This window comes from Ailuropoda melanoleuca, chromosome 4 (genome assembly GCF_002007445.2).
Source record: "Ailuropoda melanoleuca isolate Jingjing chromosome 4, ASM200744v2, whole genome shotgun sequence".
Taxonomy (NCBI): domain Eukaryota; kingdom Metazoa; phylum Chordata; class Mammalia; order Carnivora; family Ursidae; genus Ailuropoda; species Ailuropoda melanoleuca.
In genome coordinates, this window is record NC_048221.1 from 69,565,960 (window position 1) to 69,579,237 (window position 13,278).

General features: G+C 54.0%; 1 long non-coding RNA gene across 1 annotated transcript; it reads right to left on the reverse strand.

The window, feature by feature from the left end:
* Nucleotides 1–386: 386 nt before the first annotated feature.
* LOC109488708 lies at nucleotides 387–12,348 on the reverse strand. The gene is made up of 3 exons (XR_002141616.2): nucleotides 12,235–12,348; nucleotides 11,750–11,834; nucleotides 387–634 (listed from the first exon to the last, which is right to left on the reverse strand). It is a non-coding gene; the product is annotated as an uncharacterized LOC109488708 (long non-coding RNA).
* Between the last annotated feature and the right edge of the window lie 930 nt (nucleotides 12,349–13,278).

Consider the following 13,278-nt stretch of genomic DNA (forward strand, 5'->3'; position numbering starts at 1 on the left):
CGCGTATATGACGTGCACACACCCTACGCACATATACACGGATGGAGAGGTTTGCTGTATTAGTATGCACACTGCATAATTCCCACACAGCATGGACACAGAGTACAAACATACACTTCTGTGCTCTACAGACATGCCGACGGCACACACACACGCACACACACACACACAGATTCACACCACATTTACATCACGCACGTGAACGTACAGCCACCTTGTGTGTCAACATGCCACATTTGCAAACACACAAACCCGAACGTACACACATCCGTGACCAGCATATTCTATTTTCTGATTAAAGTTCTTAAGATTTTAGTTTCTATTTAAACCCAGTTATATAACCCATCAACTTCTCTTGGTCTCTTCTTTTCTTTCTTGACAATTTTTATGGATTTTTTTTTTCTTTCAGCAAAAAACATACAAAGCAACGACGACGAAACTTTTCTTTGTATTAGCTTTACAAAAATGCAGCCAGGTGCAAATTTATCAAAATCCCAGAAAAAAAAAACAGACCAAGAACTCAAATTTGGGGTTGTTTATCCTCTCTCTTCTTCCTCCTGTGGCCATGCCTTTTTCTGCACACACACAGGTGGGAGATGCTTGGAGAAGTCTGTCTTCCATCTAGATGTTTGCCCTGGGGGAACACACACACGATTTGTCACAAATCCTGGGAGAACCACTTCTCATAGAAGGTCAGTTCTCTCCCCCCACCCCTCTGCCCCCCATCAGAACATGGCATGTCGAGAGAGTGAAGACAGGAGGGAGGTAGGAGGGCATGTGTACCACCGCCCATACTAGGAGGCCATAACAGACATTAGTAATGGATCAAGGCATCTATTCCTCCCAGCCTGGACTTGGGGTCACAGCCCTCCACAGAGCCTTACGTTAATCAGGGCTGGCAGGTAAAGTGGGAACAATGTGAGATCCCACAGAGTCCAAGCCGCTCAGTGTATAGATGAGGACACCAAGGCCCAAGGATGGGGAATGACTCCTGTGAGGTCAAGCCACACAATTCCTAACAAAATGAGCCCTCTGCTCAGCTCTGTGCTCCACAGATGTGGCTGGTATGGGGGCAAGAGCCTTCCTTGGGGCCGAAGAAGAGGGGCCAGAGGGAGGCGAGGCCAGGCCTGGGTTTCCCTGGAGGCACCGACCTGTTTCCCTAATCGAGGCTCTGTGCACCCTCACTGGCACAAGCCGAGGGTCCCTGCTCTCTCAGTGTAGCACCCCGGCCCTCCATCCCTGGGCTTCTGGCCTTCAGGATCAAGGCAACCCTTCCGGGGTTCATGGATGTTGTCCTCCCTTCTCCCCCATCTCAGTCCTCCCCTCCTTCCCGAAGCTTCTGCCCCACTACCTCTCGCCAAGGCTCTCTCTCCAGAATTACCGCACCTCACGAACATGTTTGTCCACGTGCTGGCACGTACTGGCTTTGCAGGGGGCCCCACAATGAAGCCAGAAGCGCACCCTCCCGATGGCCACACCTTTGCCTTTGCAGTCCCTCTGCCAGATGCCCTCTCCACGCTCCTCACTGTCTCCCGCCATCCTGAACACCCGTCGCAGATGTCACCCTGCCTTCCCCAAAGCACATAGGTACCTTGCTCTAAATCACCAAAACTGTGTTTCTGGGCTTTTCTCACAACCCTGAGCCGAGAGTGGAAGGTGTCTGGGTTTTATCCCCTTAGCTCAGTGGACTTTGGCCCTTTCATACCCATGGCACTCTTCTCCAGGAGAAACCCCTCCTCCCAGACAATGTAGGCCTAGCATGGAAACTTCTACTCGCCTGCACACAAGCTCCTTGGCAGGGCCCCAGCTCCTGGCACATTGTGGGGGCTGAGGACATATCTGTTAAGGGGGCACAAGGGATGCATAGGGGATCGAACCCCAGCCTCCAGAGGTTCCTGGTCAACCCCACTTCCCCGGAGGGGGCCGAGGCAAGACACAGCAGGGCTCCCATGGACTGGCACCCTGGCCTCCAGGTACTTCCTCTCAGGGCATTCCTGTCTCTAGGGCGACAGCTGCTGCGGGCAGCACTAATGGGGGACCCTGGAGGGGACGCTCCTCCTGGGCGGCCCTGTCACGGGGCCAGTTGGACACAGTGTCCCCACCGGTGCTGCGGCTTCCAGCCTGGGGTGGGCATTGCGGCTGCCAGGGACATTCTCTCTCTGGGGGCGGGATACAGCTGCTGGGCGATGGGGAGGGAGAGGGAGGGCATGAGAGCCTCGGCATTTGAGTCACACCACAGCCAGACAGACAGATGTCGACACGGATGGATGTTCTCCCCCCTATTCTCATCACACACGCACGCGGGCCCTCCCGCCCCATTACGAGCCTCACACTGGCACTCCCGGCGCGGCCACGGCCAGCGGAGTTTGGGCAAATCCAACCCTGGGAGAGGCTGACATGACTGCAGACAATGAAAAAATAGAGCAACCAAGGCAGACCCGGAAAAACAGTGTCTTTGTTGGTGGGAAAAGCCTCAGGTCCTGTTGCGTCTACCCTGGCTCAACCCGGGGACTGGAGAGACTGTCTTGGTCTTTCCTGGACCACGGAGCCTGCAGCCCAGAGCTCAGCCCAGTCAGCCTCACTGGCAGCCCCACGAGGCATGTGGTGGGAAAAACGTGGGATGGGGACCCAGGAAGTCTGGGTCTCCAGGTTCAGCCAGGACCAGCTGGGCGACCTCGGACCTGTCCTTTGACTTTCCAGCTTTCTGGTCTGTGCGCAAAGGGCAGCTCCAATGTCCTTTAGGCTTTGAAAGTGTGTGAAAGGGGGTGGGGTGGGGTGAGCCAGGGTGGGGTGCCGTGGGGGTGGGAGCTTAGGGAGGGGAACTCTGATTGTGGAGTCTGGGGATCGGGGAGCCCGGCACAGACCGCCCCTTGAAGATTTCCCAGAGAGAGGGGAGGACGGGCAGCACGGAGCCAGGGTGAGGGGGTGGAGGCAGTGCGGCTGCGGAGAATAAGACTTGAAGGGAGGCCAGGAGGCCAGGCCCTCCCTCCAGTGGCTAAGAGGCCCCTCCCTGTGGCCAGCCTCCCCTCCCCGCCCTCCCAGCCTGGCCTGGCTGAGCCACTCCAGCCATGCCCCAGTCTGAGAACTGGGCCCCGAGGCTTGTGACAACGATCCAAAGAGACAGCGCGTGGAAGGGGCTAATGTCGGCAGGGCAATCATATTGCTGTCCTTACACCTATTAGTGCATGTCTCTCTGTCTGTCCTCAGCCAAGGGGAGATTTTCCTAAGGTGAGGACGGTCATTTTGCCCAATCCTGTACCCTAAATACCACAGTGCTGGGGGTGAGGTAGGCAGCTCCACAGACTTCCCGATGGGGACGGCTGGAGATGCTTCCTGCCTGGGGTCCCCCATTGCACTGTTCACCTCTCCCTGTTACACTCCCCTTGGGCAAGTCAGGGAGCGTGGGCCCACGCCAGTGCCCCTCTCCTGGAACAGTCACCCCAGAGCCCTGAACCCTGGTTCAAACTCTCTGCAGGTGGGTTCCAGAGACTCTCCAGGCATTCCTGGCCCTTTACGGGAGATCTGACCTCAGTGAAACACTGCCCTCTCTCTTGGGACCCAGCCTCACCAGGATGAGGCTTGCGGACTCAGATGAACTCACTGCAGACCCGGAACCATGTCGGGGCAGGCAGACTGGCAAGAAAAAGCACCACCATTCTCACCCCAGAGGGGAGAGAGGAGCTCCTGGCCTCAGGGCCTGCCCCTAGTTTCTACCCTGAGGGACTCAGTGCAGTCCTGCAGGGAAGGGTAACAGGATAAGAAGGATCTAGGAGTAGTCTGTGGGTTTCTATTTGCTGTTGCTTTGTTTTCTGAGCATTTCCTCTATCCAGGCACTTACAACCCTATATAAACATGATCTCCTTTTATCTTCACAGCAACTTTATGTCAGACACTGTCTCCACCACTGTTTTTTTTTTTTTAAGATTTTATTATTTATTTGAGAGAGAGTGTGTGCACGAGCATAAGTGGGTGGGAGGGGCAGAGGGAGAAGGAGAAGCAGACTCCTCACTGAGCAGGGAGCCCAATGCCGGGGCTTGATCCCAGGACCCTGAGATCATGACCTGAGCCGAAGGCAGACGCTTAACCGACTGAGCCCCCACCCCCAGGAGCCCCTTCCATCACTGTTTTAAAGACAAACCCGCCAGGGCTCAGAAAGTTTAAGCCCCATGACTGGGGCTACACAGTAAGTGTGGGACTTGGGACTCAAACCCACGGTCACCTGACATGAAAGTCTGTCATGTCTCCACCACGGCAAGGGCAGACCTGCTTTAGAGGGGTCATGGTTCTTTGGCAATTTACCAACATATTTCCAATCATTTGCTTCTTTGATTCTGCCAGCAATCTAGCATGACAGGTGTTATCATCCCCATTTCTCAGGTGATCAATCTATGGCTCAGAGAGGACAAGTGGTTGTCCCAAGGTCACCCTTCCACGAAGTGGCTGGCAGCTTCAGGGCCAGGACACCAAACTGAGTTTAAATCATATCTTTCTTCTTCCTGCCAAGAATCTCATCCACAGAAAAGAGAGCAAGAAACAAGTTTCCCTGATAGAAATGCCTGGAAGATGAGGAAGAGGAGGAAGAGGAGGAGAAGGATGAGAAGGAAGGAAGGAAGGAAGGAAGGAAGGAAGGAAGGAAGGAAGGAAGGAAGGGAGGGAGGGAGGGGAGAGAGGGAAGGAGGGAAGGAAATACCCCAAGGTTTCCATTTCATATAATTTACAGATTTTTCTGCCTTATCATGGCCCTCTGGACACAGCGTGTTTCTTCAGCCCTTCAAAATACGGTGCTGGAAGCTATAATATTTGGTTTCTTCATCAATGTACAATTGAGTTATTTCTTATCTCTATACAATGGCTCCTATGTACTTTGAATCCTTTTCAAGGACCATTATTCTGTATAACCCCCTCATTTCACGCTAGCTTAAAATGAGATCCACTAGACTTTCTCCAAGGAAAAGTGTAGGAGGGAAGGCCTAAGGTCCATAGAAGTTTGCAACCTTGCCTTTTACACTTAATATATTTTAAATGTAATTCCAGAATGATATAGATCTGTTATTTTCTTTCTTTTTTTTTTTGGTAAATATTTTGTTTTAATTTTCAGTATATGTTAGATACAACAAAATGCAAAGATACTAAGCTTGATTAAATTTTACATATGTAGACACATATTTAACCACTACCTAGGTCAAGGTATTGGAATTTCCAGCACTCCAGAATGTTCCCTCATCTCTGTCCCAGTCAATACCACCCTCACTATAGGCAACTGTTCTGATCACTATCACCCTAGATTCATTTTGGCTGTTTTGGAATTCCATCTAAATGGAATCATACAGGGGCGCCCAAGTGGCTCAGTCTGTTGGGCGTCTGCCTTCAGCTCAGGTCATGATCCCGGGGTCCCGGGATCAATTCCTACATTGGGCTCCCTGCTTATCTGGGAGCCTGCTTCTCCCTCCACCTGCAGTTCCCCCTGCTTGTGCTCTCTCTCTCAAATATATAAATAAATAAAATCTTAAAACAAAAAATAAATGGACTCACACAGCATGTATTTTTTTTTTTTGGCCTTTTTCACTCAACATAATGTTTTTTTTGAGCTTCACCCGTATAGTTGTAGTTCATTCTTTTTAATTGCTCTGTATATTTCTACCTTATAAGCATACCACCATTTGTTACCCATTTTTCTGTTAACATATATTTGGAAATGCAGATTAAAACCCCGAAGCAACACCTTTCCATATTCATTAGAAAAGCCCAAATGAAACAGGCTGACAATACTAAGTGTTGGTGAAGGTTGTGGGCGGGAAAAGCAGGGCTCCCAGGCACTGGTGGTGGAGGTAAAACATGTTAGAACCTTCCCTGTTCAGCCACATCAACTCAGGTGGTACATACACATATCCTCTGAGCCAGCATCCCATCCTGGGTATATATCCAAGAGAAAGGTGGCTTATGTCTGCCAAAAGACATGTCCCAGAATGTTCATGGTGGCCTTGCTGATCATTCCATCGAGGTGTAAGTAGCTGCCAGGCTCTCTGCTGTGTGAATGTACCATCTCCCATTGGCTGGTATCAGTTGTAAGCAAGGCTGAGAGAAGTGTCCTTAGGCACATGCCTCGTGTGAACTTTCATTATTTCTGAGGCTCTCTTTGCAGCAGTGGATTGCTGAGTCGGAAGCCTGGACATCTTCAAGGTTGGAAAGCCACATCGCTAAGCTCTCCCCAGAAGAGTTGCACCAGCTTCCCCTCCCGCTGACCTCATGTGCCCGTGGCTTTGAGGCTTTCACAAACTAGAAGTCACTCCCTGTTCAAATGCACGCCACCACCCCCTCCCGGGAGCCCGAGAGCCAAGGTTTTCCGGACTCCTGGAAGTGAGGGGAAGGAAGGTTTGGGGTAAACACACTGGAAGCACAATGGCCACAGCTCTCAGGGCCAGGCCGCCGGGGCCACGGGGCCACAGGGCCACCAGCCTCCTTCCGCCAGCTGAGCCCAGGCTTATCGGAGCCGCCGTTGGGGCCACTGTGTCTGCTGGTGCTGGTGACTGCCCCTCCCCCCAGGCGGAGCACCAGAAGTAGGTGACCAGCTGCCACTGGCCCAGGAGCACTGACGAAGCCTTGTCCAACATGGAGCTTCAGTGGGTGAGTGCAGCACCCGGCACTCCCCCTCCTCCTCAGCCCCTCAACTGGGCTCTGGCTTCTCTCTGAACCTCCAGATTTCCCTTCCCCAAATGCCCCAGGGGGTGTCTCCATGTGGAGGTAGGCAGGGGTGTGTGCAGGGACTTGGGGGAGGAAGTGAGAATGGCCCAAGTGTCCAGGCCCTCCATCCTCTTTGAGATCAGGCAGGGTTTCCCCCCTGTAATGGGAGGAGCCCCAAGACGTCCCCAGCTTGGCCAGTGTCAGGGCCTGAACTGCCCCCATTGTCCCCCTGCCTTTGTGTTCAGTTCTGCCCCACCTGCCCATCCACCCAGGGAGTGGCAGTCGGCACAAGGGAAGGAGGTGATGAGACCCCTTCCTCCCAGCAGGAAAGGGGAAGGAAGGTTGCAGGAAGCCCGCTTCCCCAGCTTCACAATTCAGCTGCCAGCTGCACGGGTCAGGCCAGCTGTTCCAGCCATTCCCACAAAGTCAAGCCCTTTCTCCACGCCAGGGGGAGACCCAGTCCTCAATTTTCCCCAGGTTCTTTCCTGCCAAGGGTCCAGCCTATGCCAACCCCCAGGGCAGAGACTGGGAGACTGCAGGGGACAGGGAGCTGGACACAGGCTCTGGAGCTGGCAGAGGCCTCAGCTTCCCTAAAGACGAAGGCCTAGGGAAGAGGTGACTATCTGGTCTCGGTTGCCACTTCTATAAGACAGGACTAACCATATGGGACTCTGAGAGGCCATGCTCAGGGTGGGGGCCAAAGGCAGGCCTAGCAGCTCCAACCATGGCCTGCCTCCCTGGCCAGACCGGAGCCCCCAGCTCAGGCCCATGAGCTTCCCACCGTCTGCTCTGAGCTCCTGCGGCCATGGACGACTCTGCCTGACCAGCTTCGTTCCCACCCCACCGCCACACACTCCCAGCACCGGGTGCCCTCGGAGTTGTTGCAGGCCAGGCCTGCGTCTCTAGTCAGGTTCCTGCAAGCAGAGCCTGCAATGGACCCCCTTGCGGGAAGGGTTAATGGAGAATGCTCTCAGGAGCAGGGTAGTGAGGGGGAAGCAGGATGGGGAGGGGGTGGAACCAAAGCAAGGATGTGGCCTCTGGCTCCTGCTGGATCCCAGGAATCCCAGGGGGGCTCTGCAGTGGGATGTGCACGGCGGCATTAGCCTGGCCTGTACCGTCCTGGGTCAGTCCCTGGCTACAGGCCAGACCCAGGGGCCCAATGTCAGGGAGGGCTACCCCAGGTGGCTGGGCAGCACTGGGCCTTAGCAGCCAAGCCTCCCAGCCCCCCAGGGGAAAGGGATCTGGGTGGGACCCCCGCAGCAGCCACCATACCCACCCCGTTCTGGTGGGAAGCCCCCAGGCGGCCAGCTAGGTGCCAGCCACAGACTCACCACAGTGAATCGTCCTCCAGTCCCATCCGGGAAGCGCAAGATCCTGGTCTCCATGTGAGTTCATGGAGGCCCAGGGAAGAGGTCATGAAAGAGCAGTAGAGCCGGGGCCAGACCCAAGCCAACACCCTACTTCTAGAGCAGGGGCCTTGAACAGGGGGGTCACAGACCTGCACCTCCCCCTGAATTTCATGCTGACTGTGCCTAAGTGGGTATTTCAGGAAAGAGAATATCATGGAGTCTCAAAGGCAAGGAAACTAAGCATGGTTGTTGACCCTCACCTGGTTATGCCCACTGACGCGTCGCTCCCTGGGGGGTGTGACAGGGATTCTGGGCTCAGGAAATGCCTGGGGAAGCTGAGAGATGTTCCACACAGTCACCCACTCTGTCCTCCCCTCCTGGGCTTGGCGAGGGGCACTGCGCTGGCGCGGGGTCTGAGAGGACAAGCTGCTGCTTCCTCTCCTCATCTTGGGGTGGGGCTGGGCCAGGGTCATGGGGCTGAACCCCACAAGTTGTTAGAAGGCAGTACTCAAACCAGGCCATCACTTACACATCTGACACTTTGGTGCAGATTTTTAAAAGCACAGAGAGACAAACCACAAAAAATCCCCCCTCCAAGGCAGTGCATTTCAGAAACAGCACCTTGGTCAGGGTGGGCCTGCCAGGCTCCCACCCCTCGTGCCTTGGTTCTGCAGGGCTTCTCCCTACCTCAACCAACCAGCACCGGGAGGTGAGCCCCCAGGGCACAAGCCCCCCATCATCTCTGGGCTCCCAGGGACAGAGACTTGTTTCCAGGGTGAGAAAGAAAGCAGGAAAAGGCCAGAGTGTGTGCTTTAAGGCTCAGAAATCCTGAACTAGGGCAGAGCTGGGGCAGCATGTCAATGAAGCTGCCGACAGATTCTGGGCCTCCAGCCAGCTGCACACCAGACCTGTGAGGGGGACCCGGGTCGCGCCAGGCTGGCAGGGCTGCAGGATTCAGGGCTGGGGAGCACACAGTGGTTGCCTGGCTGCCGTGGCCACGGGGGTACCCAGAAGGCCTCGGAGGCTAAGGGCCACTAGGGTCCCGGGATGCAGAAACCTGCACCTCCGTTCAATGCTGCAACATTGCTCCCCGAGCCTTGCAGGGAGCACCCGACTGGACCCCCAGCCTGGGTCAAGGACTGCTGAATTGATCATTAGCTCTGAGAGAGACTCCTCTCTCCAGCAAGGGACCTGATCAATTAGATTTGGGGAATGTCTCCTATTCTAGCTCCTTGTGGTGACTCACGGGACACATTGACATAGCAAAGAACTTTCGAAGCAAAAATAACCTTTGCTCTGGAAACGGGGGTGGTGGTGGCGGCGGTGTGAGTGTGCATGGATGTGCGACATTGCCTCTGTTTTATAAACGGGACTCTGAGAGGCTAAGGAATTTGCCTGATGTCATCACCACGGTCAGTGGCAGAGTGCCCACTCAGTCTCAGGGCTCTCCCACACATCGCCCCCACTCAACGCACCCTGGTCGCCTCCAGAACCAGGACTCTTGGCAACTCCTCCTGGCGGGGGTGGGGGGGGGTCTCAGGTAGGGCTCTGGCAGACTGCTTCCCACAGCCACCTCTCCCAGCTGGGCTTCTGTCTCTCCCTGCAGTCAGACCCCAGTCCTGCTGGAAACCAGGAGCCTCTTGCTTCCTCTCCAGCCCTTCATAGCGCAGAGCTGGCAGAACCCATCCTCCCTGCAGGGGTGCTTGGTGGCCCCACATGCACCCAGGTCCTCTCTCTCCGGTGCAGACTCTCAATCCTCCCTGCTCTCTGTCTCCCCTGAGGGCATGGAGGGAGGGCTCCGGCTTCCAGATGCTATTCCTGCAGGTCAACATCACCAGCATGACTCTCCGGGCATTAAGAAGTGGCTCGTTCTTCCAGGCACGATGGTGGAACTGAAGACACCAGGGAAGGCTCAGCAGGAGAGGTGCTGGAGGCTGCACGATCATCCTTGAGTAGGGCTTTAGGACCAGCAAGTTCTAGAATTCAGGCTGCTTTCCTGGAGCCCCATCAAATCCCTGCTTCCTGCTCCTCAGGCTAGGGCAGCAGTGTCTCCCTTTCACGGGAATTTCAAAGAAATTCCCCTGCAATGTCAAACCCTCCCTCAGTGCCCACCTTGGTTTGAAGGGCTCTAACGAAGAAGCCCCTGCATTCCTGCCCCCCAGGGAGCTCCTGGAGCTAGTGTCACGTGAGTCCTGGGGCGCCACCTGGACGCAAAGCATTTCTGAGTCCTCAGAGCTTGCACGAAGACATGTGAGAGTGTCGTGTTCACTTTTCTCTGGCTAAATCTAATTAAGACGCAACACTAGCTTCCTCTGGAGTCTGCCTGCCATCAGGCAGTTCCGGGGAAAGACTTGGTGAAAACTGGCTTGGCCGCGGCAGGATGCGCTCACATGGTGTCCCATTCCCTCTGGACTCTTATTTCAGCACCAAATCAATGTCTTCCTGAGAGATGCGTGGCTGATAAGTTTCTGTTTCCCAGTGAAGCTTATGAACTGAAGACTCTCCCCTTCAGTACACCCCCCCATTGTGGGGGGCTCTATATGCACCTGTCAGCCCTTTCTTACTCCCTCAACAGCCCAGCCAAAAGGAGGTAAGCAGGCAATCAGAATCAGAACGCCATTAGAGTGAGCACGGCATAGAGAGAGCAACAACTCATTGTCCAGGGAAGCAGGCTGGCGGCACGTGGGAAGTCGGCTGGGGACCCAAGTGGCCAGGCAGGAATGACCTTAGACAATAAGCCTCCAAAGTGGGGAGGAGGTCTGGCATCTTGGGTTGGCAGAATAATTGTGCCAGGTGCTTCTCTTTGTGCTTTATGCGTATTTAATCTTTTCAACATCTACTGTTCTTATCCCCATTTTATAGACGAAATAACTGAGGCACAGAGAGTAGGTAACTCTCCTAGAGTCATGCAACTGGTGTGTGGTAGAGTCAGGATTTGAACCCAGGCAGTCTGGTTCCAGAGTCCATGCGCCAGACCACCACACCACACCTCACTCTCAGGGACGAAGGTCCAGTTACCGGAGATTGAGGTTACTATGGCTGTGCAACTCCAAAAGTTAGAGGCTTAAAACATCCCCAGCCATCTGTCCAGCCCACAGTCTACAGTCTGGGCAGGGCGTGGTGGGAAGGGGTCAGGTGCTGCTCTACAAGACGGACACTGGGGCAGCTCATCGGGGGACAGAAGGATCCCCTGGCACGATGACTCACATGGTTAGCAAGTGAGAGCTGGCTGCTGGCTGGGAGGTCAGCCAGACGGAGAGCCGGGGGCCGTGTTCCTCTCCACATGGGCCCCTCCACGGCCGCCCAGGCTTCCTCACAGCACGGTGGCTGCGTTCCAAGAGTGAGAGTTGCAAGAGACTGGAAGCGGAAACTGACAGTTTCTTTCTTTACTTCTTTCTTTCTTTTTTTAAAAGATTTTATTTATTTATTTGTCAAAGAGAGCGAGAGCGAGAGAGAAAGCACACAAGCTGGGGGAGTGGCTGGCAAGGGGAGAAGCAGGCTCCCTGCTGAGCAAGAAGCCCAATGTAGGGCTCTATCCCAGGACCCCGAGATCATGACCTGAGCAAAAGACAGATGCTTAACCGACTCAGCCACCCAGGCGCCCCAGTTTCTTAAAGCCTAAACCCAGAAACTGTCATGGCCTCACTTCCACCATGGTCTGTTGGCTGAAGCAACCATCCATCCATCCCAGGTTCAAGAGGAGGGGATATAAACCTCACCTCCAAATGGAAGGAATGTCAGAACTTGGGGATCTTGTTTTAAAACTGCCACTTCGGGCCTGGCATCCACAGGAAGGACTGGATCCTAGGAATGAAAGAGAAGCTGCTGACTGTTAGCTCTTGCTCAGGGCAGATCAGAGGGAAGGTGAATGAACCATCACACATGGACCAATGAAGTCTCCAGGGTGCACCAGCTCTTGGCCCTCCTGGGCATTATCTCAACCTACCTCTGTGACAACCCTTGGACACACATTTTCTCACCGCACATTATAGATGAGCTCTCTAAGGCTCAGAGAGGGTGTTGCCTTACCCAAGGTCACACAGCTGCATAGTGTCAGAGCTTCTCTGAATCCAGAGCTGAACCCTTAGCTCCCCAGGTGGGCTGCCCCCAGAGGAGGAACAGGGCTGGCTTCAGAAGTATGATGAGTTCAGCTAGGAAGCGGTGGGAGGGCAAGGGGCCAGGCTAACCCTCCTCACCCACTCACCTCCTCCAGAAGGCCTGCCAGATCAGGGCAGGCCTCCAAAACACCCCATCCCAAGGCATCCTCTCCTTCTGGTGCCTCTTCTCAGGCTGGGACGTGTACAGACCTTCCTCCTGGCCCTGCCTCCCAAGCTGTTTCTCAACCCTGGCCAGTTCCCGAAATCCTCCCTGTACTTCCTAGAAACTTTCCCAGAGGCATTCTCTCAGTTCCACCTATCTCTGCCATAAGCTGGGAATAGTTACCAGCCCAAGGCCTTCAATTTTTTTAAATAAAATTTTTATTTTAGAATACTTTTAGATGCAGAAAAACTGTGACGATAATACCGAGTTCCCCTATTCTNTACCGAGTTCCCCTATTCCCCACACCCAACTTCCCCTATTACTATCATCTTAGGCTGGGGAGGGACATGTGTCACCAGGAAGAACCCCATACTGGTACGTTATTATTAGCCTTACAATATTGCCGATGTTACTGTTAAAGTATAAGTCCATACTTTCTTCAGATTTCCTTAGTGTTTTTTTCCCCTTAATATCCTTTTTCTTCTCTGGGACACCACATTATATTTAGATGCTCTGTCTCCCTAGGCTCCTCCTGGCTGTGACAGGTCCTCTGACTTGCCTTGCTTTTGAACATCGGGACAGTTTTGAGGCGTACTTGCCAGGCACTTTGTAGGATGCCCCTCAGCTCGGGCTTGTCCCATCCCACATTAGACTGGAGTTACAGGTCTGGGAAGGAGGACCACAGAGGTAAAGTGCCATTTTCATCCCGTGATATCCAGAGTACGTTCTACCAATATTACTTACCAGGCCGTGCCTGCCGCGGTCACCTGGCTGAGGCGGTGTTTCCAGACCGCACTGTTTGGAAGGAAGTCATGCCTCGTCCATGTTTAAGGAGCGGGGCGCTATGCTCTTCCTAGAGGACAAAGTGTCTCATCAATCACTTGGAATTCCTCTACACCTGAATTTTGTCTCGTCTCCCTCATTTACATATTTAGTCATCTGCTCGTGAATATTTATTTTATACTTTGGGTAATAATCAGATACTATG